At 52.3% G+C, this 26,842-nt stretch overlaps 1 protein-coding gene across 3 annotated transcripts in view; it reads right to left on the reverse strand.

The window, feature by feature from the left end:
• GLI2 (GLI family zinc finger 2) overlaps positions 1-26,842 on the reverse strand; it is a 251,033-nt gene that overhangs the window by 139,157 nt on the left and 85,034 nt on the right. The window contains exon 1 of one of the 3 annotated variants that reach the window (XM_070241769.1): positions 23,032-23,359. The exons of the other annotated variants lie outside the window; for them this stretch is intronic. The gene's annotated coding sequence lies outside the window, so the exon portion shown is untranslated. Of the gene's footprint in view, positions 1-23,031; positions 23,360-26,842 lie in introns of those variants that run through there. 3 annotated transcript variants of the gene reach the window in all.

Here is a 26,842-nt window from a genome sequence, read left to right on the forward strand (position 1 = left end):
GCTGTGAAGAGTCCTGGGGAGCACATTCTCTACCAATACAGGTGCCAGGGCTCCTCCCAGATGCAGCCAGTCGGGTTTTTACAAAATCTCTTCTGAGCGACTCTGTCCAGCAGCCAGAAACTGAGAGCCCAGAACCCAAGCCCTCTCTCTGCTGATGGCTGCGGCAAGGAAGGTCCAGAGCCCAGACTACAGTTCAGCTGCTCCATCAGGAGACCCAGAGGCACCATCTGGACAGGGACTTTCAGGAAGGTGGGGGAGGTCAGCCCACAGCAAGAGAGCGGATCACTGGGTGGGGAGAATCTGAAACGTCCCCACCTCTGAAATGACAAAACACAGGCTGGTCTAGTCTGTGGTCTGCACCAGCATGGTCCCCAGGTGACCTGGGGAAGGAGAGTCACCCATTGACACCCACTCTCCAGTCAGCCCGACCCAGATCCTGGCTGTGTCTTTAACTGGCTGTGTGACCTTAGATATTATCGCTAAGCTTCAGTCTTCCCATCTGTAAAATGGGGAGGGCTGTTGTGAGGCTCAAATGAAATAATTTGTGTAATACTTAGGCTGACCCCTGGTCATTCGGAAGACCTCAGCAACAACAGCTATGAGGCTATTATATAAGTCCTGGCACAGTGCCTGGAACCTAATAATTAATGAAGATTTACTAAGTGGGTGATTTACCGCAGAAACGTAGGTATCCACCCAGGTATCACCCACCCCATGATTCGATCAGGAAACTAGAGCTCCCAGAGTCCCACCCGTGCCGCAGTTCGTTAGTGGCGGAATGGGCCAAGCCAGCATGAGAAGCCGACTGGAGCTCCTAAGGGCTATGCAGTTTCTTTTCCAGGTCTCCCAGGGAGCGCGCCTCCCATCCCCAGGCCACCCAGGGCTGGGTGGGGTGTCTGAGAACGAGGAGACAAGACAAGGCAGCCAACCCGGCCAACTGGCAGCGCCGCGTGCATGCACCGGCAGCAGGTCGGGGCCAGGGTGGGTGTTCCTGGGCCTGAGCCTAGCAGGGAAGGCACCAATGGCCTGAGCTAACCCGCCCCCTGAGCGACAGCAAGCGTGTTTCCTCCTAGGACAGCACAGCTTCCCTTGGAACCACCAAAGGATTGGTAAGTGTGATAATCATGCTTTGCACCGGCTGCATTTCCAACGCTCCTCCTTGCCATTTTCTCATTTGCTCCTCCCGCCTGGCTGTGCAGGGGCCAATCTCAGGTGGAGGACAGGACAGGGGAAAACATGCTCCTCACCTGGGATCACCCAGAAACTCACAGGCGAAGACATCCTTTCATGACACTATGTGGGCCACACAGGCACGAGGATTATCCACCCAATTGGCTCCTGCAGGTTTAGGGGTCTCCTAAGATGGGGTGCCACAGGAGGTAAGTGCCTCTTGGGGTGCAGATTACAACACAAAGTTACCTTTTCCACTTTGTCTTGGTGACCAAAGACACAGACCGAAACCACAACCTCCAGGGAAGAGAATATTCATTTCCTTTCTAACTCCGATCAGAACATTTTGGAGCTGGGAGGAAGCTCCGAGAAATCACAACCTTCCCATTGTACAGATGGGGAAAGTGAGGCTCAGAGCAACAAAGGCTGCTCCAGCTACACAATCAGCTAAAAGCCGGTCTTCTGACTCCCCAGCCAGCACTGGGTAGTCAAGTTTCTGGTCTGGGAGTGGAGACCCTCCAAGCCTTCCCCACCATCACCAAGACACAGCAAATGGGGTTGGTACCAAAGTAGGGCTGGATTCACCCGTTTTATGTAGATTCAGTCTAACGTGATTTATCAACGAGAGCAGGGTTGGCAAATCCCAGCCTGGGGGCCCAATCTCCCCACCCTTTTTAACTGGAACACAGCCCTGCCCCATCCTGCAGGCGGTGTCACGCTGCTTTCACGCTTCCGCAGCAGAGGGAGCGGGTGTGAGAGAGACCAGCCGTGTGTCCTGCAAAGACTGAAATGTTTACTCTCTGGCCCTTGACAGAACAGGTGTGCCGACCGCGGGTTCAGAGCCTGGGAAAAGGTCAAGCTCATCTGGCCAGGAGACACTCAGGGCTCCTCTGTGACATCAGCGAGGGCCCCAGCCCCCCTGTAACAGACAGGGAAAAAGGTCCAGCCCAAGGTCCCACTGTAGGCTCCCTCAGAGCTGTGCTGCCCCTACCCCACCTCCACCCCCACCCCCACTCCAAAGTCTCTCTGGGGCCCTCGGATGGTGAGCAGAGAGCCTGAGGAATCACAGCTCTCCTGTCACTCACTATGCTGACCCTAGTTGAGGTGGGGGTATTCAATTTGCTTTTCAAAATAGGGGATCTAATGTCCTTAAACAGCACCTCTGATGCCCTGTTAGGAATTATTTTTACTGACAGCAAAATATGGACTGGGCACATCTATAAGTATAGACAGATCCCAGTCAAAACTAGCCACCTCACATCTCAGGTGGGTCCAGATGCCCCAGTTGAGAGGGGGACCTGGGAGTCATGGTGAAGGGCTCAGCTCTCAGCAGTGCGTCCTCGTGGGTGTGCGACCTGGGCGTGACTCCTGGCCCTGGGACCTTGGGCAAGTTACGTCGCCCCCTGCGCCACAGGTGTCTGTTAAGTGAGGATGACGACAGGGCTGTTGGGGGACTGAATGACAGCATCCCAGCAAGGAGTTGGGAGCGGACTAGGCTGGCCCACAATGCAAGCTCAGTATTGCCGTCGTTCATTGTCCCTACATCTTAGAGCGGAAGAAGGAAAACCAGGCCTTGGTTACAGTTATGTTCCGGCACACGCAGCAGTTTACAACGAAAAAGTCTTAGGTCAGGTGAAATTTCTACCAGATTTGACACTCATGTTATTTTAGTGCCATCATAGATCTCATCATCTTTAATGTGGTGAGCCAATTTCTACAACACAGTGAATCATTCCTCAACCAGATTTCTACCTGCACCACCGAAAGTCTAATTAAGCAGCTCTCGTGGAATGTGTTCATTTAAAAACAATTAGAAAACCCCTCTTTGAACTCATTTGCAGATAATCTATAAAACTGACAAAACTGTTTCCTATGCCTTCTAGTAACTGTAATTTCTCTGAAGTATAAGTATTTTCACTCATTCATTCAGAAACTATCCACAGCGTGTCTGTGGATGAAGGTCTCAGGACAATTCCTACAACTACAGGTTCAGCCCATAGGAAGCCCAGGAGGCCGAGGCCAGCCCACCCTGTGCCAGGCAGCCTCCACCTGGAGCATCGATTATTACTTCAGGAGTTAGCAGCTCCCTGTAAGCTGCATTCTCTATCCTGCGAATATGCTCTCAAATGTGTGAAGTAACTTGGGCACGAGATAATTTCTCAAAGCGTTGTTTGAAAATAGCAGAAGACTGAAATCTAAATATCCCTCAGAGGGGGGCTCGTTAAATAAATTACAGTCCGTCCATATAGTGGAATACCAAACAGCCATAAAAACAAATGAAGGAGCACTTCGGGCCTGATATGGACCAATTTCCAAGATGCATCGTCAAGCCAAAATAGCAAGATGCCGACAATTACGTTAAAAAACATATATATGCATGTATGTACGTATGTATGTGTGTAAATTTATAGATATGCACACATATATAAATATTCACGAATATCTCTCTTATTTACACATCTACATCTGGAATATCTCGCAAAGGATGTGTGAGGAACTGGGGACACTGGTGGCCTCCCCAAGGAGGGGCACCAGTTGACTGGTCGGGAGACAGGGCTGGGAGGGAGATCTTTTTACTATTGTAACTATTGAACTTTGAATCATGAAAGTTACTCTATTTAAAATAAAATAAATAAAACCTTAACAAAAAGCTCCAGCTGTCCCTGATGAAAGGGTGACCTGGAACAAGGGAGAAGGGGCTACATTTATCCTTCCCAGGCCCCACCACCAATCACACACACACACTCCCTCCCAACTGGATTTATCACGGCCCCTCCCCACCGAGGACCTGGAGACCCTGCTGGTCCCTCTGTTAGCACACCTGCTGCCTGCTGCTCTGCACAGGGCTCTGGGTACCGCCCCTTCCACCACATCCCGGACAGGTCAGGAGGCAAGACCAGTCCTTTGGCTTCCCAGCACCTGGCAAACCAAAGGTAGAGAAGCAATGTTTTAAACAGTGCCTAGAACAGCACCTGGCACACGGCAGGTGCTCGGTAAATATTGCTTGAATGAATGAAGACACAGAGGAAACTCAGGAAGTAATAATCAAGAAGTCAGCATTTCAACCTGAGGTCACCTTAAGCCCCTGCACTCAGTGTTGGGGGGAATCAGTATCACCAAGCTATTAGTTCATAGATAAGGATGCGCTCACAGAATGCTCAAGGGACCTGCAAAGCGGACTCAGCAAGGCAGTGGCCAGGACAGTCTGGCAGGAGTTGAAATGAGATGATGGGTCCTCCTGTCTCTTCACCAGGCCTGTCATAACCCCAAACACTGGGCCTCAGTGTGGTGTGGAGCAGCCTTGGTCCCATCCGAGAGGGCTTAGTCAGCCAGTGCCTTAGCCAGCGGATTTGGGAATTAGGCAGATGCCAAGGATTTCCTCCCCAGAAAACTGATCACTTCATGGGTCTTTTGCCCGGAGTGGATAATAATTACAGCTTTTTCCTGAAATCTGGGTTTCTTTCCCCATCAACCTCGTTTTGTATCTTTAATTTTGCATATGAAAAACAATAATATAGTGACTTGACAAGGTAAGGTAAAGGCTCTCCAGCTAAATATAATGAATATCTATTTAGACGCACGTGTGATCTGGCAAGAAAAGAAAGACCACCTGGGAAGCTAAAGACCAAAGCAGGAGCAGGTGAACTGATGCTGAGATGCTGGGGGTGGGCATGTCTGTAACCTAGTGGTCCCGTCTTAGCGACTTGCACAGGGAGAGGACGGGAGAGCTGGAGCCCATAAGAGATGAGAAATGGGAACTGAGACCCTCATGTGCAGTCAAGACACTGGAGGGCTACAGTTTTTGTAAAAGAATGGACACCCTTCACTGCCCACCGTCACAGGGACACAACAAGAATTATACTTCTGCCTGGGAAATGGGTGAAGGAGTTTTCAAAGTCTCCTCTGAGTGTCTGTAGCCACCTGTCTGCCTTTTCCTTGGCTGACGGTTCAAACTGACAGTCCCCACAGCGTCCAGGAACCCCCAAGCTATGAAAAGAATGCAAAGTTGATCCCACACTGGTGTTACTTCTGAGGAACCTGACAGAGTCACCCAGAAAACCACTTTGGAGGGAGGGAGCCTCAACATAGCCACGTAGGCTTCCTGTGAGCAAATCTCCGTTCACAATCCAAAATTACAAAACACACACACGCACACGCAACAATGAGCAACAGTCAGCAGAGAACACATCAAAGTCAGCTTAAGAGAAGATGAGTGAACACATAACAGAAAGATCAAAAAGATGGATAATACAAAAAAAGAGTTGAAGAGACATGGAAGATAGAATGAGAAAATTCCAGGAGAGAATGGAGAAAATAGGGGGAAAGGCGCATTGTGAAGAGATAACGGTGGAAAAATTTTCCCAAACTGAAAAAAACTAAGGTTTTAAAATAATAAAACTGCCACATATCAGAACTCTTGGGATGTAACTGACGCAAGACTCAGACGCACGCTCAGACTCAGGGGAGGGGCTGGCAGAAGGATGGAAATTAATCATCCAGGTGCCCAGCTCAAGGAATTAGGAAATTAACACTGATACAAACCTAAAGAAGGAAGAATGAGGACACAGGATCTGGGAAGAAACCAGCGAGAGAGGACACAAACAAGAAGGGATCCAGTAGCTCGAAACGACAAGTAAAGCCAACAAGCTTCTGTTAAGACCGATGGAAAAACAGAGAAGGCACAAATAAACACCGTTAAGGATAAAAAAGAGGGACGTTCACTACAAATGCTGCCAATAAACTTGTAACAGGAGAAACAGACACATTCCTAGAGAGAGAGACTGATTTAATGAGAGACAAAGAGAAAAAGAGAAATAGAAAATTGGAATTACCTCTAACCGTTGAACAACCTCAATTAGTAGTTTAAAAAAACTCCAACAAACCAACAAAACCAGCAGAGGAGGTTTTGCAGTTCCAGTTTTTCCAAACCTTCGAGGAATGGATAATCCTGAACACAAACAAATATTTGAAGACAATCCATAACATATATTTAACATATACAAACATGGACATGTACAAATATACACAAATACGTTAACATAAATATTTTAAGATAATCTTTAACATATACAAATATTTGAATATTTGAGAAAGGAATATTCCTTAGCACATGTTATGATGCTAATATGGTGGATACTTCAACTAAATAAGGGCAGAAGGAAGGTAAATTAGAGGCCAATCTCATTGCTGAACATAGACTCGAACATCTTAACGAAAATATTACCAATTAAATCCAACAAGGTAAATTCAGGTGGGTTTATCCCAAGAATCAATGATGTTACAATAACAGAAATGTATTAATATAAAAGTCGTCCCAATAAGAGGCTAAAGAAGAAATTTTATGATTGTCTCATTATTTGCAGAAAATCATTAATAAAATTCAACACCCATACACAATTAGGGAGCTTTAACAAAATAGGAAGAAAAAGGAAATTTTAACCCTAATATAGGAAATCTACCAAAAACCATTAAACATTATCCTTATGGTAATTCTTCAGAATTATTCCCTTTCAAGTCAGGAACAAGAAAAGGATGCCCACTCATCGAGCTTCTGTTCAACACTGGATTGCAGATTCTACAGGGCAGTCCAACACCATAACCACTCACCACTCGAAATGAGATGTGCTCTAACTACAAAACACACACTGGATTTTGAAGACACAGATGAAAAGAGAATATAAATGATTGCAACCATTTTTTATATTGACTGCATATTAACATGATAATATTTAGCTCCAATGGGTGAAACAAAATATATTATAAAAATTAATTCTACTTATTTCTTTTTACTTTTTAAAATGTGGCTACCAGAAACTTTTAAATTAAGCACATGGCTCACATCACATTTCTGTTGAAGAATGTTATTCTGCATAGCACAGGAAGACGCAGAGAAGAAATAAAAGATACAAGAATTGGAAGGGAAGGGAAAAAAACCTTGATAACTTGTAAATGATATGACTAAGTAAAATATCTATAAAATCTATATGGATCCATTTAATAAGGTATCGGCAAGATTGCTGGAAACAGGATCAATATAGAAAATGCAACTATATCCCTAAACACTAGCAATAAAGAATTAGAAACTGTCATTTTTAGATATATATTTACCACATGAAACAGCAACAAAACTGTAAGGTAGTCAGGAAGAAATTTAACCAAAATGTGTATAAGAGTTTTATGATACAGATTATAAAGCAACTAAAATATATAAAAGAAGCATTAAGTAAAGACCATGATCCTAGGTGGGGAAAATTCAATATGACAAAAATGGCAACCTTCCCCAAACTAACCACATCAGTTCAATTCAATTCCAATCCAATCCAATCAATTCAATTCCAATCAAAATCCCAACAGGGATTTTCATGGAATCTAAAAAGCTGATCCTAAAGTTCTCATGGTAGAACAAAGGCCAAAGAAGAGCCAAGACAGTATGAAAGGGGAACAAAGGAGGGGGCCTGCCCTATGAGATGTGACTTCACAGCCACAGTGACAACGGCAGCGTGCAACGGCGTCTGAGAAACGAACGGGCCAAGGGAGCAGAGCGGAGAGGCCAGAAACAGACTCACTTGTATATAAGGAAAATTGACATGTGACAGCTTTTGCACTTAAAAAAACATTTAAAAATTAAGAAACGCAGTAACTGCTACTGTGACAACTGCTTATCCACACAGACAAATAAAACAAAATTTGATCTCCATGTCATGGCAAAGACAAAGCAATTCCAGCGAGGTTAAAAAACTATATGTAAACCTACAATTTATAGAAGGAAATTTAGGAGGGTATCCTTATGACTTTAAGGGAGGAAAGAACCTCTTAAACAAGATACAAATACATGCCATAAAGGAAAAGAATAATACACTTGATTATGTTGAAGTGTACAACTTTTGCCCCATTAAACCATACCATAAATAAAGATAATGGCCAACCGAAGACTGGGAAAAACTACTGATCACACATCTAAACAATAAGTGATTGGTATCTCTTAAAATAATAAGAAGAAAGCAGACACCCAGTAGAAAGCTGAGCAAAGGAGATGCATAGACCAACCTACAGGGGAGAAGAACCCAAAATGTCCAGTATGCAAACGAGGGGGTGCAAGTTTAAAAAGATCATTCACACTTATTAGATTGATTAAAAATAAAAAGTCGAATCTAATAATGTAAATCACTCTTTGAAAAGTGGAGGGTAAATTTGCCCAGCCACCTTGGAGGGCCATTTGGCAGTGTCGAAGAAAGCTGAAATGCAGGCGCCCTGCAGCCCAGAAATTCTACTCACGAAGACGCAGGGGCTTGTTCTTTCAGACCGTTCCACGTGACGCAGAGAAACGCACTTTACGTGCAACGTAGCCCACGTGTGCATGAGCACGCAGACCCACACACGGGCCCACACTCAACTTCACCTTTACTACTCACAAGGCACTGTGATATCTTCTACTTTTTCAAATGCTGTTTGTTATCCACAAAACTGATTTCCTAACCCCCCGCCTTGAAGAACTCCTTGCACAGGTACACAAGGAGTCACGGTCCACCCATAGCAACGATGTTTGCCACAATACAAAACTGTAAACAACCTAAATAACCTCAGCAGGAAAGTAGATAAATGGGTTGTGGACTACTCATTCACTGTGGAGCACGCAGAGCTTTCAATGAGCAAATCAGAGCTTCAGGAATTGACGTGGATACATCTCAAAAACATAAGATTATGCACAAGAAATACAGCTCTACATACAGTAAGACAGCTTCTTAATTCTTAAAACACACTGTATGTAGATATGTACATATATAGTAAAAATATGAAAACACGCCTGGGGACGATAAACATGAAATTCTCTGGACCAAGGTCCCCTCGGGGGGACGGGGGGGACAAGTAGGGGTTGGTAATGGACTCAAGGAAGGGCAGGAGGGGTCTCAAGTGGTGGTGAAATGGCGGGGCCCTGCGAAGGGTTCTTGGTCCACCCCAGCGGGGACGGCTTCATCACTGACAATGTTTAGAATCACCAGAATTGGTAAAAATAAAAAGTGGACTCAGTTTTAGACAATTTGTTGTTTGTTTTTGAATTCTCTACAAAGTGCATTCCCTTTTGTCTGCATCCAGGGGAGACCAGCCCCGGCTTTGATGTGTCACTGACTGAAAACAAGGCAAGAAAATGTGTGGGTATTGGTGACATCATCTTTGTGTGCTTAAAATATTACACACATTACATATATATATAATACAGAGCCCCATTACACATCAGGTCCAAACAGTCTGCAGCCTGTCTAGCCGGGGCCTGGGGCCTCGGCTGACACCTCACCAGGGGAGGCCGGCAGGCCCACCCAGACTGTGCTCTAAGACTCCCTCAGATCAGCTCCCACCAAAGCCTCATGCTGGGTGGGGTCAGCTCCTGGGCAGCTCTGTGAGACTCTTCCTTAGCTCTCCTTTCCTGCATCATCTTCTTCGTCTGTTATGTGGGGACAGTGACATCTCCCCTATCTCGGAGGCACGGAGTGGATCAAATGGACAACACATGTGAAACGGAGACTGCGATGGCATGGAGAAGCCCAGTGTGTGGCTGCTGCTGGCCAGGGAGGCCTCAGGCCTCACTGAGGAGGGGCTGCGTCCACACTGGGGACAGCCCAACACCCGCTGAGGAGGCACAGCTGACCCGCGGCACACCAGGCATGCTCCTGATCTCCTTTAACTGCCACAGCACCCTGCATGGTTGGTGTCATTATGCCCAGTACAGACGGGGAAACTGATGCTCTAGGTCATTTTCCCAGGGCCACCCAGCTAACGCATGTCCCAGCCACCATATGAACCGAGCCTTCCAATTGGGACTCGGGGCAGTACTCCTTCCTGCTGCTATGGCCACCTGCAGCTCAAGGACCAGCATCAACCGCACACACGCCATCCCCAAATCCTGGCCTCCACCATTATGAGCACCTTCCCTTCTTCAGGGAGATCTGCTGCTCCTCGATGTGGTATGTTTACTAAAAACCACAGTTGCTCTACCAAAATTAGAATGTCTGCTCTGAAAATAATGTTTGCTCCAAAAAGTCCGCCTAGTCACAACTGTACCCAAGTGCCACATGGAACCAGTGGAAAACTAGCTGAAAACCTGCCTGAGTTTAACCAAGAAAGCCTGGGACAGGGGTCACTGAAATGCCCATATGAGGACTGCACAGCAAGGTCCTTCCTTACACGTGACCTCCCAGCCCTGGAAACCAGGACAATGCCGGGAACATGCCTTGCCCACAATCCCCCACAGAAAATTAACAATGACCTGCACAACTGGTAGCAATGACTGCGTGGCAAGGGATAGTCACCAGAATCAGTGTGCAAAGGAGGCCAGGGAAAGGTCAAGGGGTCTGCAGGGACCGGGACCTCATCTCATGGCTCCTGACTATTATTAATTATATTTTCTTATTTTCTGTCTTCTTGATGCTTTGGCATCTGGGGCCTCACTGACTGGGGAGAGACTGCCCCTCCCAGCACTAGTCAAGTCTTAAAGACAGCAAAGGACCAGCAAACCCACCAATCCAGAACCCACACGCTGGCCCCCCTCCTCCACGTGGCTCTTACACTCCAAGAGGCAATTCTCCTCTGCCCCTCAGCCAGCTGAACTTATTCAAACCGGCCAACCCGAAACCCGCTTACCTTGCCTCGCCCATTCCTTCCCACAAAAACCACAATCAAGCCTCCTGCCCACGCTTTCCCCAGCTCCTTCTGCCTCCTGACTGACCCTGGCCCTTCCCTGTGGCCCTGCATGGTGGGCCGTGCCCCCTCCTCTTGGGAACTGTCAGTGGCAGTCGTCTCCTCATCTGCTGGCCTCACCATCCCTGAACAATATTAACTCTACATTTTAAACCATTATTGTGCACGTTGCCGAGGCCCCAGGGTGTGAGGTGTGGGGGAGCGAGCACCCCAGAGCCGTGCAGCGCATTCAAACGTCATTTTCAAACAGGACAGGGAGGTAGGCCAACGCTCCCTGGACTTTGGCCGAGCCAGACAAGCCAAGCACAGGCCCGTTCTGTGCTCCTCAGGAGACCTGCTCTGTGCTCCGGCACCAAGAGGACTTTGGAGGCCTGGGGATGGCTTTCCAACTGAATTTTAAACCTTGGTTTGTGGATTCTGCTGACAGAGAATCTTAAATTCAAATGTGAGTGTCCCTAAATGGCCCGCACATTTCTTGACTGCCAGTGGGGAGGTTTGGGGAGCCGAAGGATTCTCCTAGCCCAAGAGCCTAGGCAGTCCTAAGCTCCCTGTGGGCGACCAGCGGGTCGAGGGAGGTGACCTCGGCAGTGGGAGGTGGCTGCTGTGATGTCCACGGAATGGAAAAGACTCCGGGGCAAGCGGCCGACCTGAGGGGGCCTGCTCATCCGAGGTAGGGGGACAAGGCTTCTGGTCAACCCCATGGCAGCCCTGTGAAGCCAGCCTGATGCTCTAGGTTCTGCAGACGGGAAACCGGGGCCCACAGAGGTGCAGTGACTTGCCCAAGGTCACACAGCAAGGGAACAGCAGACGTGGGTTGAAACTCAGACGGGGGGCCCAAAGTCTCTGATGTGCCCTTGAGCACACACTGTCACGTGGTCATTCCTTGGGGAGGACAGTCTTTTCCAGCTGTCCCCACCTTTCTGGAGGGTTACAACACAGAGTTTCAGGGGCTCCAACCCGCCTGCTGCTGCCTGTGGAGGACCCCTCCTCCTGGCCTGCAGCTCCTAACACATGTCCTCCAAGCACGCAGCAGCCTGAGGCTCAGGGAGGGAAGTGACCTGCCCAGGCCACACGGCCGGGAGGCCACAAGGGACAGAGCTGCCTGCCAGCCCAGCTCTGGCTCCCTTCAAAGCAGAAAGTCGTTTACTTTCCAATTGCCCAAACACGCTCCATCAGTCAGGGCCAGGCACACACCCGGGGACAGGGGCAGAGGCCAGGGGTCACGATCTGCTCAGACCCAGGCTAGAACCTAAAGGTAGACACCCCATTCCCTGAACGGGGAGACACAAAAGCCAGCCCCGAACAGCCCAGTTTGTGGCTGAACACAGCTGTTTGCCCCGAGTGCCTTGGGGGAGAAGGAACAGAGGTTTGCAATCCGAGCGCTCATAGAGCTGGTGGCGCCAGGCACGCGGCTCAGTCCGCCCCAGGGGACACCAGGTCATGGCGCCCCGGGCTCCCTGCGGGGCCATCAGCCCGCCCTGGACCGGCTGGCACAGACCGGGGCCCCACTCCGTGCCGACTCTCTCATCACCAAGCAAACACCACACTGTGTTCCTGGGTTTTCCTGCAGCTGAGAACCAACTAAGAGCTCGCAGTGGTGCCCGTGAGGGGTGATCCCCTCCCAGACGCTGCAAAGATGCGGCCCGGCATGGGCCATCCCCCAGGCGCTTTACAGCCGAGGCTCAGGGAGACAACACTCAGAATACTCCGACCCCAGCGCGTTAGCGAAGCCGTAGTCCTCGTGGGCCCTTCATGAGCACGGCCTCATTCAATCCCGCAGCAGCCCCGAGCGGCGGGATCAGGACCAGCCCATCTACAGACGCAGACGCAGAGGCTGGAGAGGCGAGGGGACTGAGGAAGTGTCCGAGGGAGATTCAAATCTGTGCTCCCAGCCACCACAGCAGCACCACTGCCCTTGCCCACCCTCCCGCTGCCACTATAAAATGGGACAAGGACATGCACCATCAGGGGCTGTGACACTCAGAGACAATGTGTGTAAAGCTCAGTTCACAGGTTCCGGCATGTTGAAGATGCTCTCAGGATGGAAACTCTTATTTTGTTTAACACCCCCCAACCAGAAAAGGGGAGTGAAAACACTCTGAGCGAAGCCTTCACTTCCCGGGGGCGAGCCTGTGCAGCTCATGAGCACCCGGCCCCTCTCTCAGGAAAACCCGGGGCCTTCCCAGGCCTGGGTGGGCATCCCGTCAGCACCCGGCCACCCCTGGGCACCTGTCCCCACACGGCAGGGAGGTCACGGCACCGGGTGGGTTTTCCTTGGAGGAGCTGACTGCCCAATTAGAACATTTCCAGGGCCGGACTGAATGCCCTGAGGAACTTCCAGTCTGCTCCAGAGGCCCCGGCAGAGGGCGGGCCAGGCGTGAGCACAGCCACTGCCACCCAGGAGAGACCTCGGTGTGCAGAGAGGGGGAGACACGGGGACAAGGGCCAGAGACAGATGGGGGAGGGAGAGAGGAAGACAGCCTGGTGGAAGGACAAAGAGGAGCAGAGAGAAAACGGACTAAAGAGAAGAAAAGGGAGGCAGGCAGACAGACAGACAGATGCAGAGAGTGAGACAGTGAAACGGAGAGACAGAGAGGATGAGAGAGACAGTGAGAGACAATGAAGAGAGACAGAGAGATACAGGGACAGGAACTGAATAACAGGAAAAGACATGCAGACAGACAAGGAAATAGAGTGACAGAGACACGAGGAGGAGGACAGCGAGAAAGAAAGGAGGCAGAGGCAGCCACCCAGAGACGCAGGGAGAGCTTGATGGGGACAGAGAAAGGCAGGGAGATGCCGTCTCACAGCCTGGCCTGGCCAGGAATGTTCTGGAGACAGATGTGCCCACAGCCTGCATGTCCTCCTGAGGGCCCACACGCCCTCTTCAGCACGTGGCACTGGCCTGGGCTGCAGGAGCCCCAGGAGACAAGCTCACTGACTGGCTGTCTGCCCTGAGCTCTGTCATCGCTGACTGGCTGAAGTGGGCTCCCAGGTCCACGTGGAGCTGCTGCTGCCACCACACAGGGACACGTGATGCCAGCACTGTGCCACCCTCCCCACAGACGAGGTGGGGCCTGGCAGGTGCCATGTATGTCTGTGTGTGTCTGCCTACACACAGGCACAGGCTCAGCAAAGCAGCTGTCTGGCGCAGCCCAGCCTCCCCCTCTGCTCATCCAGCGCCCTAGAGCTGAGGGTCTGCTGGGGGCTCGCACGGCGCAGGGGCAGGGGGCAAGGGAGGGACCCTCTCAGGGCAGAGGGAGCTAAGCCACTAAAACAAACATGGCAACAAGGAGGGACGTAAGACACTACCTGATAGTGGCACCAACACGGCCCACACAGCCACACCACAAGCCCATCAGACGCTCCCCCTCCAGGACGGCACGCACTCAGACTGAGGGTGGAGCCAAGCTCATCACCCGCTCAGGGTCTTGTGGCTGGTTAGACAGGCCACCACCCACCACCACCAGACTCCCCCGGGGTAACAGCAAACACTGACATCCAAACCTGCCCAATTTTCACCCAAAGCTCTTACATGCAAAAGCTACCTCTCGTAAGCACGAACATGTACACACACAGCGGTAGGCCTCGCCCTCCCGAGACACGCATCCCCCACCCCAGGGAAGGACTTCCTCAGAGGAAAGAGTCCTGGTGAGCAGGCAGGACCCCCAGCCCACACGGCCCCTCCTCCGGCCACCCTGGAGAGGCAGGTTCTCCTCCACCCCAGGCTCTGGCCCCCAGCCCCAGCCAAGGAGGCACTGGGCAAAGGGATGCGATGCCAGGCATTATGGGATGGTGATAAAGACAATGATGCTGCCAGCTGAAGCAGATAAGAACTTCCTAGGAAACAGCTGCTCTGCACAACCTGATTTATTCCTCGTGAGCATCCTATGAGGTCCACACGTTGTCATCCCCATGTAGAGACGGGAAACCGAGGCTGGACGTCATGCAGCTGGTAAGCGGCTGGACCGGGGCTCAACCCTAACACTGTTCAACTCCCAGCTCTGCGGTCTTAATCACTAAAGTACCTGTGAGTACCCCGGCCTCGTAAAGACACAAACTGTGGTCAGAAACACATTCAGAGACTCCCACAATGCTCCCACTCTGTAAAACACAGAAAAATAGTTCACTGAACTACTAACCTGCTTTGGAGCATTCTCTGTTCTCCACGTACACACCACTGTGCGAGAGTGTGAGAGTGCACATGTGTGACTATCAGCATGTGTGCGCTAATATGTCTGTGTGTGTGTGTGACCACGACAGGGTGTGAGGGACACGTATAAGTGTGTGAGTGTGCATGTATGTGATGGTATACGTGACCATGGGTAAGCGTGTAAGTGTGTGTGTGACTGCCAGCATGTGCATGCATACATGTACAAGTGTGTGAGGTGTATGTATAAGTGTGTGGGTGCGAGTGTGCGAGCGTGCAGGAGCGTGTGCCGCGTGCCTCCTGGGAGCCCTGGGCCCGGCCTCAGCCTGGTGGGCGAGGCTGACCTCTCGGGAGGTCATGAGGAGTAGTGGCCATGGACAAGGCTTCTCCAGGAGCCGGGAGTCACGGCCTCAGCAGAGCATCCATTTTAGTAACAAAAGAAGTGGAATGACGCGGCAAATTATAGTGTCTGACCAAATAAATTATTCCTTTCATTTTACCGTTTTGTTTGGAGGAGAGCCTTAAACCTCATCTCCGAGCATATTCAGCAAGTGCTTACTGAGCAGATTTAGCTGTAATTAATATGAATTTCACTCTCCTTTCTTTCCCAAGGCGCGGGTCGGAGGAGCGGGCAGGGCAGCCTCCCGGGGCTGTGCGCCGGGTGAAGGTTTAACAGCCCTCAGACCTGTGTGAGCGAGCAGCAAGGGCGAAGGCAGAGGAGCAGAATAAAACCTTTAATTGCTGCTTCCCAAAATAACCTCAGCTGCCTGTAATAAGCTTATGCTGGATTTTAATTCTTTTCACAGAGAAGAAAAAAGCCAGATTGAAATTTCTCAAACCAACATACTTTCCGCAGGCCCCGCCCTCAGCGTCTGCCTGGGGGTGGGAGCTCCGCCAGCCTGGGCACCTCGGGCCAGGTGCAGATGGGTCCAAAGGGTCCCTTCCTCAGAAAAGCCCAGGGCAGGGGCCCAGCCGGCTCTCTTTTCTGGAAAACAAGGCAGGTGGGGGCGGCGGGGAGGTGGAGGGGGGGTACTGGGGTCCACGTTCGTCGCAGTTTTAAAAGTCCACGAGTCTTTGGACCTGCTCCCCATTGACTTTTTCAAAAATTATTTAATTTTGAAAATTGTGGTAAAATATACCTAACATGAAATTGACCATTTTAACCATTTTTCAGTGCACAGCTCGGTGGCATCAAGCACATTCACACTGTTGTGCAACCATCACCACCATCCATCTCAAGGACCTTATTTCACATTCCCAAACGGAAACTCTGTCCCCATTAAACATACACTCACCGGTTCCCCCTCCCCCAGCCCCCAGCAACCACCATTCTGCTTTCTGTCTCTGTGAATTTGACTGTTCCAGGGACCTCATACAAGTGGAATCATACAGTATTTGTTCTCTGTGACTGGTTTATTTCACTGAGCACAATGTTCTCAAGGTTCATATATGTTGTAGCATGTGACAGGATTTCCTTTCTTTCTAAGGGTGAAAAATAGCCCATGGTGTGAACACACCACATCTAGTGTATCCATTCATCTGCTGATGGACACTTGGGTTGCTTCCATCTTTTGGCTGTTGTGAATAATGCTGCTATGAATATGGGTGTGCAAACACCTGTTCAAGTCCAGCTTTCAATTCTTTTGGGTATATACTCAGAAGTGGGATTGCAGGATCATACGTAATTCTGTTCAATTTCTTTGTGTGTGTGTGAGGAAGACTGGCCCTGAGCTCACATCTGTTGCCAATCTTCCTCTTTTTGCTGAGCTAACATCTGTGCCATCTTCCTCTATTTTATGTGGGACGCCGCCACAGTATGGCTTGACGAGCAGTGCTAGGTCCACACCCTGGATCCAAACCTATGAAGCCTGGGCCGCCGAAATGGAATGCACGAACTCAACCACTACACCACTGGGCCGGCCCCTATGTTTAATTTTTCGAGAAACTGCTACACTGTTTTCCATAGTATCTGCACCAATTTACATTCCCACCAGTAGTGCACAAAGTTCCAATCTCTCCACATCATCACCAAAACTTGTTATATTTTCCATTTTTCTGCTAGTGCCGTCGCAGTGGATGTGAGTCCCCACTGACTCTTCACCACTCACTCACTCACAGAGGCCCTGGCGCAGGTGGGCTGGGCTCACGCTTAGCAAGAAGTGACAATGGCAACCTGCACATGGGCCACCGCAGCATCCGGAAAGATGGCCATGGGGCCAGGGCAACTTTGCCACAGGTTTGCACTTCTGGGCTGGCTCTGGATGAGTCTATCATTGGGTCACTCAACAAACATTATCAACATGTACACTATTCTAGGAGCTGGGAACACAGCGGTCCCTCATGGACTCAGGATGAGAAAGTGAGATGGGGAGAGCCCCCCTTGTCCTGAGAGCCCCAGTGGTTCATGTGGCTGAGGCAGGGGAGACACAGCGTGAAGGGAAGTCACAGTGAAGAATGTGCCCAGCGTCTGAAGGGAGGACAGAGGAAGGGGAAAGCCAAGGAAGGCTGGATGGGCTGATCTGAAATGGGCTCTGGGGGCTATCACCAGGGACAATCATCACCCGGGACAATCATCACCCAGAGACTTAACTGCCCCATTCTCCACTCCTTCCCCTGGGTGACCTGGAGTGGGGAAATCTGATGGGCCTGGGTTCAAATCCACCTCTCCCACCTGTGTGACCCAGAGCACCTGCTCTGTCTGGGTTTCAGGTCCCTCATCTGTAAATGGGGATACGGGGGGGGGGGTCCCACCTTTTGCAGGACTGGAGGCTACAGTGCGTACATGAGACAAAAACCTCCATCAGCCCAAATCGCCCCTGCACACCTCCAGGAGGGGCCCATGCAGAGGTGGGCCTGATCCTCACGAGTCCAGTTCAGAGGGCTCTTCCATGCGGAGACACACGCTGCCCCTCGGCCAAGCAGGAATGGCACGAGCGGGCTGCGTTCCAAGGCCCGTGAATACCTCGGCGTGGGGAAACACCAGAATCAAAAACTGGCTCCGAACTCCTGACACAGAAGGCAGGAGTGCACGTCACCTGATGGATACCACGGGATGCTCACCCCACCTCCCTCCCAGGCCAGCCCTGGCAGGCTCAGGCTGCGGAACGGTGGGCAGGGGCAGCACTCGCGCCCGTGCTCCATCTCCCTGTCTCGGCCTCCCTCCCTCTCACAAGCTGAATTTGCTAAGTGGGTGCATGCAGGTGCATGCCAGCCACAGCTCCTCCTCGCCCTGCCTGCCCGCGGGGCTGGCTGCAGGCATTGTCGCAGCTGTCTCTGGACAGAGCCTGGCTGCAGCCCAGGGCTCTTCTCTGTCATAACAAAGGCAGCCGCCTCCCCATCATGCCCAGCAGTGAGGGCCTGTGGGGTTCTCACCTCCAGCATCCTGTCCCTTGCTGGGCCACTGCTGGGCCACAGCTGGAGAGCAAAGCTCTGAGCTGCTGAGGTTCGTGCTGGACATCCGTGAACCAGCAGACGCAAGAAGGAGGCGACCCTGTGATCCACCGCCTGGCTATCCAAACATCTCCGCGCCAGCTGGAGCTCAGTCCTGCGGACAGAACACAGCCCAGGCTACGGGGGAGACCAATCACCAGACAGGAGACATGCAGGGCTCTGAGGGCGACAGGGAGGGGAGGGAGGGGCATGTGGAGGAGGGCTGTGATCAAGGAAGGCTTCCTGGAAGGGGCGGGCAAAGGATGGGACAGGTGCATCAGGGAGCTGCACAGCTATTCTCCGGTGAGAGGTGTTTTCCCGTGAGGCCAGCGAGTGGCTACAGAGGCCGACGGGGCCAGGTCTTGGGCTTTATCCTGTGAGCCAATGTTTCTAAAACCTGAGTTGATAAACAGGCTCCTTCAAAAGCAATGAATTCTTTCAGACTCTTAGCTGCAGCTTTAATTCTGCCCAAACCCCAAAATCATACTCGTGTGGTACCAGAGGCCTGGGGACTCCGCTGTGAGAAATGCCAGGGGGACATCCCCCTCAGTGGTGTCGCTGATAAGGGAGCTCTAGTCCTCACACCTCGCTGTGGTTTGGACATCACGCCTCACGGCAAAGTCCCGTAGGGCGGGCTTAAATTCTCAAAGGCGTTCTAGAACACCTCCTCAGAGCTGGATCGAGAGACACTAGTGCAGGCCCAAGGTGGGCAGGCAAGGGTCTTCAGCCAGAGAGCCAGCGATGGGCGCTGGCTAGAGGCGAGTATGGGGAGGGTCCCTCTGGAGCCACAGTTTCGCCATCTCTGGGGCCCAGTACTCATGACATGGGAGCCAAAGCTCAGAGGGCAGGCCTGAGGACCACCAGCTTCCTCGGGGCGGAGCAGACAACTACTTGTGCAAGAGACGGGCTCCACCGCAAACAGCCTCCTCTGGGAGAGCTGATAACCCTCTGGATCCGCATTCACCCCACTGTCCCCACCGCCCTGCTCTGAGCTTGGGGAAAAATTAAATTATTTTTTGCTTCCCTGTTCACCTCTCTCTATTACCAGGTCACCTCTCCCACATGACAGCCTGACAGTGAACTCAGTGTTCACACTCATAGTGTCCTCATGCGTGTGCCTTATCTCCTCCCACCAGCTGTGTGATGTGGGGTAAGTGAGTTGACCTCTCTGAACCTAAGTTCCACTGCTTTTTTGTATGGGACACACTCCACTGTTATAAATAAAAGTCACCCCGATGTAAGTCACCCAAGATATGAACACTTCAGAAAAGCCTGTTTTTTCTTTATTATTTAAAGTAAATTCACCATGGAACTCCACTAATTAACTGCCTTTGTGCAGAGAAAATACAGATATTTTGATCTGTGCGTGGTTTTACAGGAAAGGAGTGAACTGCCCAGCAAAATGGAAAGCCCGGAGGCACCACACGTGTAAATCCTGCCGTGGGTGCCGATGCCGGGTCTGCGCAAGGCGGGCGCAGAGAGGAGAGCCCCTCCCTCAGCCTGCGCCGTGGGCACTGTTCCCCGTCCCTCCTGTGGGAATCCCACAGGCCTTTGTTTCCATGTGCTCCGTCAGCTCCCAGCCCAGAGGAGGGCCTTGGTCACCCCCCAGCATTCCCTGGGCCCTTCCCTAAGGCCCATTTCTCCCCTCCAGAGCCCAGTGGGGGAGGTCTTGTGATCAGAGAATCCGGGGGACCCTGCCTCCCAATGCAGATGTTCCAGAGACCTCCCCGGACCACTCGCTTCTGTGTGCTTCCAAGTCCACAGCAAAACTGCTACAAGCAGGCAGATCAGAGGGATGTTCAACGACCCACGAGTCCTCTCCCAAAAGTCAGCTCAGGACCAACCCCTCCTCAGTGTAAAAGCAAACTTCGGCATCTCTTGAGCCAGAAGTGTCCCTCTCTGCCTCTTCCACAATTGCCCGGTGACTAGAACCTACACCCAGAAACAGAGGCTAATTTAATGATGGTGGGGGGAGGGTCCTTTCTCCCCCAGCCCCCACATGGCTCCAGCCCCTTCCCCCCACCACTATGGCTAAATTTATAGATTTGGGATTGCTGTAAATTATAATGTAATTAAACTGCGCCAGGGGTAGCTTCCCACAGCAGAAATTAAAAAGCAATTCAGGTAAATGATCTTTAGCTACTGCGGAGTGTCCCTGCAGAACTCATTAATTTCAGGGACCAAACAGCATACCAAAGACGGCGGCAGCCCGCTGCATGTCAGACACCGCCTCACCCTGGAAACACCAGGCTGCCACCCTCCACCTGCCTCTCAGTGCAGACTGTGCGCACCTGTCCAGGGCCCCCACACCCTTCTGGCCTGCCACTCCTGGACCACTCCATGAAGACGCCCATTGGGGAGGGGGGAAGTTTTGGGAGTATCTGCAGAAGAGCCAGGGTAAGAGGCAAAAGATGGATTTGGCATGTATTTAAAATAAAATCAGATAGGAAATTAGCTATTTTGGTTGCATCAGTACCATTTCCTCTGAAGCTTTGGATTCCCAAAGCCCAAGGAGGTATTTTTTTTAATTTTCTTAATTGCACCTAACACTGAAAAAAGAAATGATTGCATAGAAAGAAAGAACTGGAAAGAAATACGCTAACACATGAAGGATGGGAGGTAGAATTGGGTAAGAATGCAATAATGTTCATTGTGCTTTTCTGAGTTAATCAAATTTTTAGATTGCTTTAATAATCAGAAAAAAACATGTAATTTGCAGGCGCATCCTTGTCTTCTGTCCTTACGACCTTCAGCTGTGTAGTAAGGGGCGGAGGAGGGGGATGCCACCATCTCTCTCAATGTTATTTGTGGCAAGTGGGCTCCAGGAGTCCCTGTGATGGGGACAAGGCTCAGGGCAGGGGACCTGGCGACATGAAGTTCTGGAGCCCTCAGCCCACCAGGCTGCCCGCTAACATTTTTCCAAAAACCCATTTTGTCCCTGTGCCTCGAGCTATAGCCCACATCTGCTTCCCTGTGTTGCCTGGAGCACCTGCTGTGTGCAGGGCACTGCAGCCACGGTGCGGCCGGGGGACCAGTGATGCTCTGGAAGACTGTTCCCAGACACCAGACTTCGAGCATCTTTCCTGCCAGGCCCTGTTCCAAGAGCTTCTCTGATAACAGCCTGTAGTAATCGCTGCCCCCACCAGCTGGGCACTTTCAGATGGACACTGAGGCCCAGAGAAGCAAAGCTACTTGCTCCAGGTCCCGAGCAGCTGGCCAGTGGCAGAGCGGGAACACGAACTAAGCCGGGCCTGAGCCACAGCAGCCTCCTCTCCGAGTCGGAGGCGTGGGACACAGCAAAGACTGGTCAACCAGCAGTCTGCTTCCCCAAGGCCACTCTCTGCCCTGCCCCATGGAGTCTGAGCCATGACACCCACCGGGTACCATGGATGGTGGCCCGGCTACGGGGAAAGGGCCTGCTGAGACCAGGGAGGCTCCACGTGACCCACCCCACTGCAGTCCAGCCGGGGAGGCCACCTAACAGTAAGATCCTCGGCTCCCCCATCTGTAAAAGGGGAGCATCTGCCCCTGGGGTCTCAGCACAGACTTGAGGAACCTCGTACAGGGCTGGTTGGGGAAAAGCAGAAAAAAGGGTCTTTCCAAGTAGCTGTGATTGTCAGTCCCCCATCCCTTAATGAAGGAGGGGCAAAAGAAGGGGGGTGGGCCAGGCACCTTCTCCTCCTCACCCTCACGTCTACCTCTCAGCCAGGTGTCCGGGGGACCCCAACATGCCTGTGCGGCTGGGCCCGGGGGTCAGATGCCTGCCAGATGCTGTTTACCAGCCCCTCCGCGGGTCTGACAGCCTAGGCCAAAGCAACAACAAACACCATTCCCAAAGCTGAGATTCCCTCTCAGTCTCCCTAAAAGTCTGTGGGATCTGCTGGTTTCTTCCACAGTGGAAGTTCACTCATTATGCTGCTTGGCTGAGCCACGGGCCCATCCCTAATTTGGACATTTTTCTCCCACCATGCAGTCAAAACAGGAAAATACATCACACACCAAGTCTAGCAAACTCGATCCATGAAGTCCAGGAGCCAGTTAATCACCGGGCCGTGGGCACCTTTGCAGCCTTCAAAACCTCCCCGGCACAGGCGTCCCCGGGAACGCCGGCCAGCCACACCGAGCCCAGCTGCCAGGCGGGAAGGAGCGGCCGGCCCAGGCTGCTGTGCTGGGCCCCGCACACACTTTTCCCGTTTCCCGGGACGGGGCTGCTCCTGCCTCTTGGCAAGGCATCTGAAACCACAGCGAGGCCACACACCAGTCCATGAGTCTGCACATGGCAACCCCTTCGAAAGGCCTCCTGGTCACAGACAGATTGAGAAAACATGCACTTAAGCCACCTCAGCAAATTGCTCCTTCGGCCGCTCGCTCGGGACTGCACACCAGGGTCGGCCGGGGCTCCTCCTCCACGCCCCATGCTCCCTGCCCGCTCCGCCGCGTAGATGGCACAGGCCCCTGGGCGAGGGACACCTGAGCGTGTATCTAAGGAAAGGTCAGTCCCCCCCCACTGGGAGAGAAGCCACTGTCTCCTGCACCCACTCCCTTTCCTTCTCCACGGAAGTTTTTGCCCCCGCGGCAGGCGAACTCACAAGAAGAATGGCAGGCACACACAGCGCGCGTAGACGATGGCCCGCTGACGTCCCACGGGTCATCGGAGGCCCACACGCCCACAGCCAGCCTCCCTGGGGTTGCAGGGCGCAGTTCCAGGCCAGGACCCCGCCCGGGGGAGAGCGGCAGGCAGCCCTGGGTCTTCTCTGCCACCAGCTTCTTTCCCCGGCATCAGCCTCTGACGTTAGCGCCTGGAGAGGGGACTAATGCTCACCAGCTGGCTTGGTGGGTTAACCCTCTCGGCTTCCAGGGCGTCCAACTGGGAGGAGAACTCACAGTGCCCCTAACAGGGGCCCCGGAGCCGAGTCGCTGTGAATTCAGCAAATCTGAGGGCAACAGCTGAGAGTTCAGCTTAGAGGAGACAGCGGGGCCTGGGCGGGTGAGGGGAAGAGAAACGGTTCCTCCCTCATTCCACCGCCCTGATTCTAAGAGAGCCGGGAACTCAGACTCAGCTGAGAAAACCAGACAGAAGGCAAAAGGGACCCCCTGGACATTTCTTTCGCCTGCCTTTGTCAACCTCAGTCTCTCTGGGGTGTGATGCCTCAGGAGAAGTTGCTAGAGAAGGTCTCCTCAGCAAAACGATCAACAGTATCCAGATTCACATCATCTCCACTGCCACCCTTCCCTCTGCTTATGCTCATGTTCTGTTTGTATGCCCCCCCCTTTCTGCCTAGTGAACTCCTACTCATCCCTCAAGACCCAGCTCAGCCATGCCTCCTCCAGAAAGCCTTCCCTGCCTCTCCTCCTCCAGGGGCAGGAAGAAGCATCTGGAGCTGACCTCTCAAAGCCCTAACCATTCTGACACGCTAACCTCCTGGCTGGTGAGCTCCCTTGGGGCGTAGATGGTGGGGTATTTGCACAGTGACTGACACAATGACCAGTGAATGCCTGAAACTAGATGAAGAAACCGCCTGTTGCAAAGCTCCTCTGAGGCACTGTTCCTGAGACCAAGGCTCATATAGTGGAATTCTCTGGCCCTGCCTCTGGGATTCAGCTGCTGGCAGAAGGATGGTGAAGGGAGAGGAAGACAGCGGTGGACATAGGATACAGGAGCGTTCTCCAGGGCTGCACGCTGGCACTCTGATCACCTCCCGTCAGGTCTGAACAGCCACTGAACAGCCGGGTGGGCTTGGCAACATGCTACCCAGTAGGCCTTCCATAAACATCCAAATGCTTTTTGAATGAAACAGAACTGACTAATTGAATTCCGCCTTGAAGGAGCCTTGGGATTTGAGAGGCAGAGGGCCTAGAGGAAGACACTCAGGCGGGAGAGGTCCCCTGCAGAGACTTGCCTGGGAGCACAGACAAACACGGAGGCTCCGCAGGCCTTGTGTTTGGGTTGGGGTGCAGGGAGGGAGCAGGGGGCATGGAGGGATGGACACAGCATGCTGGCAGACCCTGTTGGTCTTGCAGTAAGAGATAGCCTCACTCCCACCTGCAGACACCCCCTCTGTAAGGAGGTGGCTGGCGTCAGGGCCCAGCCTGGCTCCCTGCTCTGTGTGCCCCAAATGCCTGAGACCTTCAGCATCTGCTGAGGACCCAGCCAGCTGAAAAGATCAGCACACACCCTGACCTCTGCTAGGGAGCAGGGCTGTGTTCTTAGAGATTTCTTCTCGGATGGGAAAAAAAAAAAAAACACCTCAATGCAAAAAAAGCAAAAAGCAGCCCTGGTATCAGACACAGGCCTGTGAGTGCCAGGGCAGGTGCTGTCACCCGCCTCCACCTCCTCAGGCTTGGAGGAGGCGCCGCCACCCCACGGGGATGGATGCTGGAGCTCTTTGGAGTGTTCTGGCTCTTCCCGCCGCCTCTCTGCAAGGGGCTGGGCCCAGGGCTCAGGCAGCTCTGGCTTTTGCGAGACACAGGCACAGGGCCAAACGGTCACTTGAACCGAGAGCAGGATGCCTGGGAAGGCACGGGGCAGGGGAGGAGCACAGGCTCTGTACCCAGGACCCCATCGAATCCTAGTCTTCCCCTGGCTCATGGTGACCCGTGGGCAGGTTGGGGGACTCCTCAGAGCCTCATGGGTAAGAGTGGGGCACAAAGGCTTTAGGACGGTGCAGCCACGGTAGGTCCTGGGGCATCCTGACTGCCGGGCCATCTGGGGGCTTAGGTCTCTTAGTTTTCCCCTAGTCAGGGGCTGATGATGCTGTCCCCTCAGAGGCCCTGGAGGGGAACCGGTGGTCTGGGTCGGGTGGAGAAGGAGCATTAGGCAGCCAGCCCAGGATACACAGAGTCCGAGGACAGGTGAGCTGTCGGGTAGGCCATCGGGTGAGCCAGTCTGGAGGCAATGACATGAGCATGGGAGTCACGGGGCAGACACCTCTGACCCCCAGATGAGGAGGTGGCCTATGGAGGAGGCTCCAGAGAAGAGGAGGGAGCTGAGGACACACCCCTGGGGCCTCTGGTCAAGGGAGAAGGGAAGGACAGGGGAGCACACAGCGGGCGCGGGGTCCAGAAGCCAGGGAAGGAGACTGCTGGAGACTGTAAGAGGAGGAGTGCAGACCACCCACTGGACCGAGCAGCACGGAACCTCACGGAGCCACCTGGGCGAGGGGCTGGGACCTGGTCCTGACAGACGTGGACTCGTAAACAGGGAGCACAGACGGCCCCATCAGGGATGATGCTACAAAGGGGAGGAGAGAGAGGGCAGCCAGAGGGCAGGGGGTACAGGGGTGCAGGGGGAGCTCCAGGGAGAGACCCGCGGTGGGTGGCGGGGGCGGCTCTGCGCTGTGGCAACGTAGCCACGCTGACACTTCATTTCCCACCACTCCCTTCTCAGCAGGATTGCGGCCAGGGTTGGCCTCATCTGGATTCCGAGTGAGACCTGGAGGACGGAGGGTGTAAGCAGGGTCCTCGTCCAGAGCAGCGGCAAAGTCCCTGCATTTCATCATAACACCAAGACCTGATCGGTCTCCCTCTCACTGCCTCGCTGCGCATCCCGACATCCGCACGGCTCTGTGAGCCAATATTCCCAAACAACCAAAGTGCGGCAATAGAAAATAACACATGGGCGAAAAGGATCCATTCAAAGAGCAACACGGACCGCCGATGTTCATGGACAGAACAGGGCAAGGTCTTTGATGCAGCTTCAGAATCCACGTGGCAAGTAACGTTTAAGAAACAACCCACTTAAAGTTTTGGTGGATTATCAAAGAAGAATATTGGCTGAAAAGGTTTTTAAAATATCCCTTCCTAACTTTCTATCTTGTGTGAGGACCAATTTCTTCTTCATATTTCATTTAAAACAACGTATGGCAACAGACTAAATGCAAAAGCAGATAGGAGAATCGAGTCGTCTCCTATGAAGCCAGAAATTAAAGAAATTTACGAAGTATACTCCCATTCTTCTCACTAAGTTTTTTTTATTTTAATAATTTGGTTGTTTTTCATAAAATAGTGGCTTTATCACTGTTATTTTCAAATGAATAAAAATTCAAATACTTTAAAATTCTCTCACTTTAAATTTCTAGTAAGGTAAGTACCGATAGATATAACCCACATAAACAAAAGTTCTGTGGGGTCCTCTGTAACCTTTGAGGGAGCTCAGGGTGGGGAAGCCTCGGTGGAGGTGGGGCAGGAGGTACGCCCACCCTCCGCTCGGGGCATATTCGCTGCTCAGGGCACCCTGGCGCCGCAGGCAGAGCTGGCTCTTCCAGCTCCCAGAGCTCCGGCCAGCGGCAAACACAGCTCCCAGGGAAGGCTCCTGTGCAGCTCCCCGCCCGGCGTCTGTCCAGTGTGAGGTTGGGCGGCAGCAGAGGGAGACAGACATGAGCCCTAACTGTCCCCACGGGT

Source organism: Equus caballus, chromosome 18, assembly GCF_041296265.1.
Source record: "Equus caballus isolate H_3958 breed thoroughbred chromosome 18, TB-T2T, whole genome shotgun sequence".
In the NCBI taxonomy this organism is placed as follows: Eukaryota; Metazoa; Chordata; class Mammalia; order Perissodactyla; family Equidae; genus Equus; species Equus caballus.